This window comes from Crocuta crocuta, unplaced genomic scaffold (genome assembly GCF_008692635.1).
Source record: "Crocuta crocuta isolate KB4526 unplaced genomic scaffold, BGI_CrCroc_1.0 scaffold193, whole genome shotgun sequence".
Taxonomy (NCBI): Eukaryota; Metazoa; Chordata; class Mammalia; order Carnivora; family Hyaenidae; genus Crocuta; species Crocuta crocuta.
The window spans coordinates 7,019,519-7,027,960 of record NW_027529624.1 but is presented as its reverse complement, the minus strand read 5'-3'; positions in this window follow the sequence as shown (position 1 = coordinate 7,027,960).

Here is an 8,442-nt window from a genome sequence, read left to right as displayed (position 1 = left end):
GCATTTGGGCCTCGGGGTAGTCCCTCCGCCTCTCTAGGCCTCAGTTTCCCGGGCTAGAAAATGGGCTTCAAGCCTGGCGGACCCTGCATGGTCAAGGCAAGGACAGAACAATGTCGAGGCCGGTCGAGATCGTGAGTCCGGGAAAGACTTTGGCCAGAAAACATTCCCTCTGGGAGGCGAGAGGTTTGGGTGGGGAGGGTCGCTCCGCGGGGGGAAGGGGACGGCCGGCTGTCGGCTGTCTGTCGTAGCGTAGCTGTCGTGGCCCGAGGGGAACCGGACGGGATGACCTCATCCCCTGCCCGGCCTGGAATGCGGCGGTTGGGGAGGGGGCAGGGTGCCTGGTCCATCTCCCCTGCGGTCCCTCCCGCCCCCCACTTCCCGCTCTCCGCGCCGGCCTCGCCAAGGGGCCCGACATTCCGGCACATCGCCCCCTCCCCGTCCCTTCCCTTCCTTTCCCAGGGCAGGAAGGAGCGTAGACGGCCCTCCGCGCGCCCCCTCCTCCCGCAGCCCGCCTTACCGCTCACCCGCTCCGGAGCCCTGCGCCCCTCCGCTCGCCCCGGGACCTTACAAANGGGGAACGTGCGCGAGGCCCCTCTTCCCCCCTCCCGGCGGGGCGACTCGGGTCATCTGCAGCCACCCCTCCCCCAGCGGCTCCCCGCGTGGCCTTGGGGCTCCCTGTCTTGACAGCTCTGTGTCCTGGGCTCTCCAGCGGCTCCCTCCGGGAGTGTGGGGGAACCCAGAAGCAGGCCCTCCTGGGCCTTGAATGCCGGAAAGACTCGCGGGGACCCTGAGGTCTACACGCTGGGATGCCCACTCTCTTTCTCCCAGTCCACCGTCGCTTTCAGTCCTATACAGGCCGCAGGGGTGCTGGGGCGCAGACCACAGCAGGCTCCTTGTAGACGGGCGGGTGGTGTGGTGGGCAAGGGGGGGCGCCCCAGAACCCGACAGCCTGATTTCCCATCCTGCCCTAGCCACTGCTTGGTCTTTCTGTGCCTCAGTTTCCCATCTGTAAAATAGGATAATAACAGTAGGCATCGGACATCACGTTAAGTGTTCTCTGCTCTGTCAGCACCTAGGAGGCTTGCTGAACAGGTAAATGAGACCACACCTCAGATGGATGGGTTTAGAAAGCGTTACTGGGCACCCCCAACCCCACCCAGCAGGGGCAGGGAACAGCTAGGTTCAAGAAGCTATGTCATCCCCAAGGAGGGGAGACAGGGCTCTGATCCCTGCCCATGTGGTTTTTATTTGCCCTCCTCCGGTACTCCCCTCAGGTTGTGAGCTCCCTAGGGACCACCCCTAATGGCCTGCAGGGGTGTGGAGGGGCCCAGCAAGTTTTCCTAGAGAAGGAGATGCCTGACTTAAGTTGTAAAGGGCGCAGAGGCAGGGGGAGGGCAGTAGAAGTGCCCACACCTGCGTCGGGACACAACCCAAGCAAAGACCCGGAGCTAAGGGTCCACGCGGAGGAGGCAGGCGTGGCTGGTGGAAATCCTCCGCACGCTGTCGCGGCTGGGGACAAGGGCCGTGGTGACATACAGGCGAGGAGACAAGGTTTTGCTGTTCACGGAGCGCGGGGCCTCTTTCATTGCTTCCCTGAATCCTCACGCGGGCCGCAAGGGACGGGGTTATTTCCTCAGCCGGACAGATGGGGAAACTGAGGCACGAAGCCCTCCAGCACTTGTTCAAGTGGCACAGCTAGGACTGAGACTCCCGTCGGTCGGAGCTCAGGCTTGGAGGTGCTTTGTCCTGGGGAGAATTGGGGACAGTCCCAGGGGTGCTGAAGAACACGGGTGAGAAAGAAGGGCAGGGATGGTGGCGGGGAGCACCGTCAAGGTCTGGGAGAGAACTGGGCCAGGTCTTGGGGGCTTCACCTCGGGCCAGGTGTCCAGCCTCACGCTGGCCGGGATGGGGGGCCAGCAGGCAGCGGGCGAGTCAGATGTGTCCTTGGAAGAGCTTACTCTTCGCCAAGAATGGACTGGAAGGGCAGTGACAGAGGCAGAATGAGAGGCTGTTATCATTAACAGGAGTAGTAATAACCAGCCCTTACTGAGCATTGATCGCATCCCGGGCCCTATAGTCTCTTACAGGCACTGTCGCATCTCATCATCGCGAGAGCCCCATAGCGACAATCGTGCCATCATGTCCACTTTGCAGAGAAGTGCAACCACTTGCCCAAAGTCTCCTGCTGGGGCAGCACGGCCATGAGCCCCTGTGTGCCCAGGTCGGTCCCCGCACAATTATTAATAACACTTCTTTTCAGTCTCAGAAGTGACCTGGTTAGACAATAAACTACTTGCCATTCTAGTCAGAGGGTTCCCCAGAACAAGCTGGCTAAGGAAGCGGTTTAGTGCCGTGGCAAAGGCCCTGAGACCCTATCTTGGCCCATCGGCTTCCCGGGCGTTGTGTGACCGCGGGCAAGGCGCTTGGCCTCTCTGATCCTCAAGTGTCTTGTCTATACAGTGGGTATAATACCAGTGCGGGTACTTGCCACTTGTTGCCAGCCCAGGGGTCGCTGAAAAGCAGTTTTGGTGGAAACGGTTACAACCCGCCCCGCGCTCGCTCCATCTGCTCCAAGACCCAGGCTGGGGGCGGGGGGCCGGTGGCTGAGGGCCTTCCTACAATGTGCCAGGCGCTTTGTCTCCATGAGCTCATGGTGAAGCAGTCTATTAGTCAGGAATTCTTTGCCCCATTATACAGACGGGTAAACTGACACTCAGAGCAGCTCGAGCAGCGCTCTCTCTTCATTCAAAGCCTCTCTCGGAACGGAAGTACCTCTCCAGGTAGGCTGATCCAGCTTAGTTTTGCCCTCTGGAAAATGGGAGGAATGGAGGAGACTTAGCACCCCTGTGAAGGCTGCGGGGATGGGCAGTCCCCGTTTTCCTGTGCTTTGTTCTTCCTCTCATTTCTCGTGATCCCTTCCCCTTCCCTGTGGAGGGACTGTGGCCAGGAGCGCAGGGGTTAACCCTGGGCAGCTGTAATAACCCTGTAGAATGCAGAACAAATGTCTCCCAGCTAGTTACTGGGAGCTGCTAGCCCCTCCTCTGTCCTAGAGGAATGGGGCCCCTTGGGCCTAATCACAGAGCTCAGCTGCCCCCTCAACTCACCCCTGCAGGCTGGGTGGGCTGAGGCTTGGGGCTTATGGGAAGCAGGCAGTTTCTGGGCACAGAGTTCTCTATAGAGCTAGAGCAGGACACGGCTAGAGGGGCCCACTTCCTCCCCACTACCCACACTCCTACTTATCCATCCACTCCCCCTCCACCCGATCATTTACCCCACTACCTACCCATTCGTTGACCTACTACCCACACCCATCCAGTCACCTAACTACTTGCCCACTCCTCGGTTGACTCGTTGCCTACACCCCTGTCCATTCATTCATCCACCCCTCCACCCACGTGTCCTTACCCACGCACCCTTCCACCCCCCCTTCACATATACACCTATGTATCTACCCACCCACTCTATGCATCCAGCATCCTCTGATCCATCCTTTGACCCACACGCATCTGCTCTCGCACCGGTCTCTTCATGCATTCACTCACTCTTTGCCCTGTCGTCCGGTGGAGCGCTGACATTGACTCACTCTTGACCTCTGTTGACCTACGCAGGTCTCCGGGCATGGCTTCATTTCTCTCACACTTACAGACCTCAACCACCTGCATCAGTGGGTCACCCTTGGGCAAGACGTCCTTGAAAGCTGCTCTGAAATGTCACCTCCTCCTGGAAGCCCTCTTTCAAAGTGAGCCTCTCCTCTATACCTGGTCCATCCTCCACATTGGCGGCTGCTGCCCTGTGAGGTCTCCCGTGAGATGGTGATGTCTGCACTCCTGGCACATGTGGGGAGTGAATTGTCACAGTCGGCATGGGAAAGGGGGTCCTTGTCACAACCGTCAGGGCAGGTGCCTTCCTCCTGGGACCACTCTCGGGAGAGTCCCCGTGGGCTAGACTCCTGGCAGGGGCTCGGACACACATAGGCATTGCAGGGGGAGCGGACAGCACTGGGTTCTCGAGGGAGTTTCTGAGGCAGTATCGTTTGTCAGCTAGGGTAGCCTGGCAGTGGGGCCGAGGGGACTGTCCCCCATGCTCTCACTGTATGACACAGCATGTATTTGCAAGTCACACAAACCGAATCCAAATCCCAGCTTTGCTTCTCACTAGCAGAGGGACCTTGGACAAGCCACTTCTTTGCCTGGGTCTCGTTTGTGTCGTCTCTGATAAGCCCTGAGCTTCACTGCCTGATCTGTAGTTAACGATCAAGAAGGGGTAGCTATTACTATTACTATCGTCATCATTTTCCTTTCCCCTGGAGGCGATTTTATTTTACACATATTAAGCAAGTGCCCTGTGTGGGCCAGGCCCTGGACCGAGTTACCTTGTGAGGAGGCAGCAGTGCATAAGGAATGTAGTTCCTACTTTCTGGAAACTTCTGGTCTGGTAGGGAAGATACAGGCCAGGATCCTGGTGGGGATGAAAGGTCAAAATAGCGGTAGAAGGGGCCGGGGAGCCAGAGGACTAATGGAGGAGTGCCAGGGAGGCGTCCTGGAGGAGGAGGAGGTATTTGAGCTGGGCTTTGTATCTTGGGGTAAGATTGCCCATAGGTGAGCTGGGGAGAGAACAGGGCTCAGGAAGGTAGAAGATGAGCTGGGAAGGGTCCACTATGGAGGATGGGAGAGAGGCTTTGAATGCCGGGCCCTCTGTGGCTCTGCCCCCAGCGATGGCTGCCCCCAGGAGTGGGGTGCCTTGGGATCACTGTTGGGGTTTCCTCATTAACAGACTAGGCTGCAACCTAGCTCCGAGTTTTTCTCCCCTGGCTGACCTTAAGGACAGGAATGCTGTCTGAGGGAGCCAGGAGACGAGACCCTTCTGGAAGGAAACTTCAGCCCTCTCGTTCCTTCTTTATAGCAGAGCCCCAAGAGTCAACCCTGGTTGTGGAGGGTCAGGGTCTCAGAGGGCTGTGGAGACACTGAGGCCCAGAGAGGGCAGGCCTTGTCAGGGGCTGCACAGCCGGTCTGCAGGAGAGCTGGGAGTCCCCGCAACCACACACCCTTGGCCGCCTTCAGCATGGGGGAGCATCTATAGGGTGCCTACTGTGTGCTGGCTCCCAGCCCACTATGATGAAACAGACAGACTCACAGACCATTAAGGCTCAGACAGAGCCCAGACTTGGCAGGGCTCCCAGGAGGGCTCCCTGGAAGAGGCGGCCAGACGCGTGGAGCCAGACTGAGTACGCCAAGTGTGTGTTGCTCCCTGGGGGATCAGCTAGAGTGACAGCTGAGTAATGAGGGGAGTCAGGGCCCCGGCTGGGGCTGGCATGTGGCCCGAGGACCAGGTGATGGCAGATTTGGGCCGGGCCGCCCGGCCCCAGGCAGTTTCTGGACATGAGGCCTGGGTGTGAGTGGGTTGTTCGGAGCAGCGGGGTCAGGATGGGAGTTAATCCCAAGGGTATTTTGGAGGGCGTGGCCGTGAGGCCCAGAGGGAGCGCAAGGCTCCCGGAGGCAGCTGTCGCCGGAAATGGCCTGTGGAATTCCAGGCTCTGGGAAAAAGGGCTGGCCGGGCGCTGAGTTTTCTCAGCTGGACCCTTCCAGGCCAGCTCAGCTCTGATTCCTGATTCCTCGTTCGCAGCTCTGCAGGGAAATGGGGGCAGGGGAGGGNTTGCTCAGGGACTAGGAAGGATGTAGGGTCAGTTCCTCCAGCCCCACCCCTGAGGACAGTCAGATGGATGGATGGAGGCGAGGGTGGGGGTCGGAGGCGGCTGTCTTCCCAGGAGGCGGGGAGGGCCAGGGTCAGGGCCAGGTGACCCTGTTGTCCCCAGGGGTGATGGAGTCAGGTTCTCCAGAGCTGGGCCAGGCGTCTGGGAGCCTGGATGGAAGGGCCGTGAGGAGGGGTCCTCAGGGTGGNCTTCATGTGGCCCTATCTGGATGGGCCTGGAGGTTCCTTCCTCACCCTGGAGGCTCATTCCTGGGTGTATGGGTCCATCTTTTTTCTTCTAGGGAAAGCTGGATGGCTCTGGTCAATGCAGGGCTTTCACGTACCTGGCCTCCTATGGAGGCGGGACGCAGCATGTTCGCGGCTCCTGCCTCGTCCCGCAGAGCGGGGAATCGAACCTGGAGGCCCTGGCTCTGTGTCTTGGGCTCCCCCAGGGTTTCTCCTCCCTGCCACTGCCTCTCAGCTCCTGGTTTCCCCCTCCCTCCCCTGGACTGATGACACAAGGGAGGTTATCAGAAGCCGGGGGAATATTAATTAAGTGCCTCGGAAATGTCAGACTCGAGTTTGAGCTCGGGGCTTGGTGTGATCCGCACAGCACCATTACACAGATGAGGAGACTGAGGCCAAGGAGGTAAGGTTACTACTTCCTCAGCCTCTCTCTCAGCTTGGAATTGGTCCCACTGGATTCAAGCCCATGCCTGCGGTGTCCGCAGCGCCTTGCTGCCTTGAGGTCAAAGGCTCTGAGGCCCCCAAGGGACCCTGTTCTGTCAGTCTCAGTATGTGGCAAGGAGCCTCACGTGACACACACGCCCTCCTGGGGCTGGACTTGCTCAGAAACGTCCCGGACTGAGGGGTGTAGCCACTACTTTTCTGGTGACTGGGAGCTCACCCCCGCGAGGACAGCTCTGCCGGCCAAGAGTTTCTCTCTGAAATGGGACAGAAATCAACGACCCTGCTCACTGGTGCTCCTTCCACCTCCTGGTGCCCCCCGGATATTCCCCCTTTCCACATGGAGACCTGGCTCCAATTAGTCCCAGCTGTGGATCTTGGGCCAGGTCCCTGGCTTCCCCGTGCCTCAGTTTTCTCATTCGTAAAATGGGAACAATAATGCCTGTGATCAAAGAAGACGCCTGGGAAAGGCGCTTTGCCGGGGGGTGGGGGGGTGTCGAGATGATCACAGATGTCCAGGCTTCTTGTACATTCCTGAGTCATTCCCTGGACACATCACAGCAAGCACTCGTCAAGCGCCTCCTCGGCGTTGGCCACAGGGCACCACTCTCGCGTTTGGACTCAGGAATTCCCCCTCCAGCTGGCAGAGGGGAGACTGTGGTTTGTATGGTTTTGTGTGCGGAATCACCTTTATTAATTCATAAAGATTCCAACAACATCCTCAAGGGTAAGTAGAGGATCTCACAGGTGAGGCAACTGGCCCAGAGAGGTGGAGTGACCTACCTAAGGGCCCTCAGCACCTCCCTGCAGGGCAATCGACCAACTGACTCATACCAGTCCCTTCCGCTGTCAGGCCTGTAGGGGTGGACTGGGCTGGCTGGTGCCCAGACCAGGATCAGGGCGGGTGGCAGGGGGAGTGAGGGGTGGGGTACGGGGTGCGGGTATGTAGGTCTCTGACTACACTGCGGCCAGCACTTTGAGCCCCTGCCGGCTTCTTGTTGACTCAGCCTGCCTTGCTTCTGCCAAGGCCTGCTGGCCAGAGCTCCCGTGGGGAGGGTCAGGCTGCATTCTTCTCCGGCTAGAGCCTGGGTAGGGGGAGGCTGGTACCTCCGGGTGGAGTCTGCGTGCTGATGTGTGGGTGCCGGCATAGACACTGGGGGGTAAGGTAGGGAGATGGGGGGCGGTCAAGGTGGGGGGCCCAAGGAGCCACTGCGGGGCGAGTGGACTAGCCTGGGAACCAGGGTACTTGGGCACAGGGCTCTCAGTTTTGCCATTAATGAGCTAGGTGACCTCAGCAAGCCACTGCCACCATCCTGGGCCCACCCCCTGTCTCAGTTTCCCCATCCATCAAATGGACACGGTGATAATAAACCCTGCCTGCCCTACCTCATAGCTGCGGGGAGGATCAAAGGGGAAAACGAGTTGGGCCAGGGTGAACGCCCTTTGTAGTCCAAGGGCCCACGCACATTGGCTGGCCAGCCAGACTGGCATTCCCCAGGTGGAGGAAGCCAAGGGGGAGGGATGCAGGGACAGCCATCAGCCTTGGCCTGAATCTGCCTGACATTCCCGTCTCCTCCGCATACTTGACATAATGACAATAATACTTGGAAGGCCAAGTGCACAGCCCTGGAGAGTTTTCACCGTCCTTCCCTACTCATCACCCCAGGTCACCCCTGCCTCAGGGCCTTTGCACCGCTATTTCTTCTGCCCAGAACACTCTTCCCCCAAGATGAGTGAAAGTGTGCCTCCTTCTCAGCCCCCAGTCACCTCTTCCAAAGCCTTGGTGACCTCTCATCTACATTAACTTCTGCCCCCATCCCTGATCCCACCAGCACCCTCCCTTCCGTGCCTCTGCTCCGTGTCTCGAATGATTACCATGACCTTGTTCAAACAGGGGCCCCCCTCCCCCACTCCCCCCCATGACATTAAGCTCCATGGGGGCAGGACCCATGTGTGGAGATGGACCACAGCCCTTTGTGGAATCTATCATTGTCCCATCTTATGGGGGAGGAGCCTGAGCTCAGAGAGGCCGAACGACTTGCCCAAGGCCACACAGCCTGGACCGAG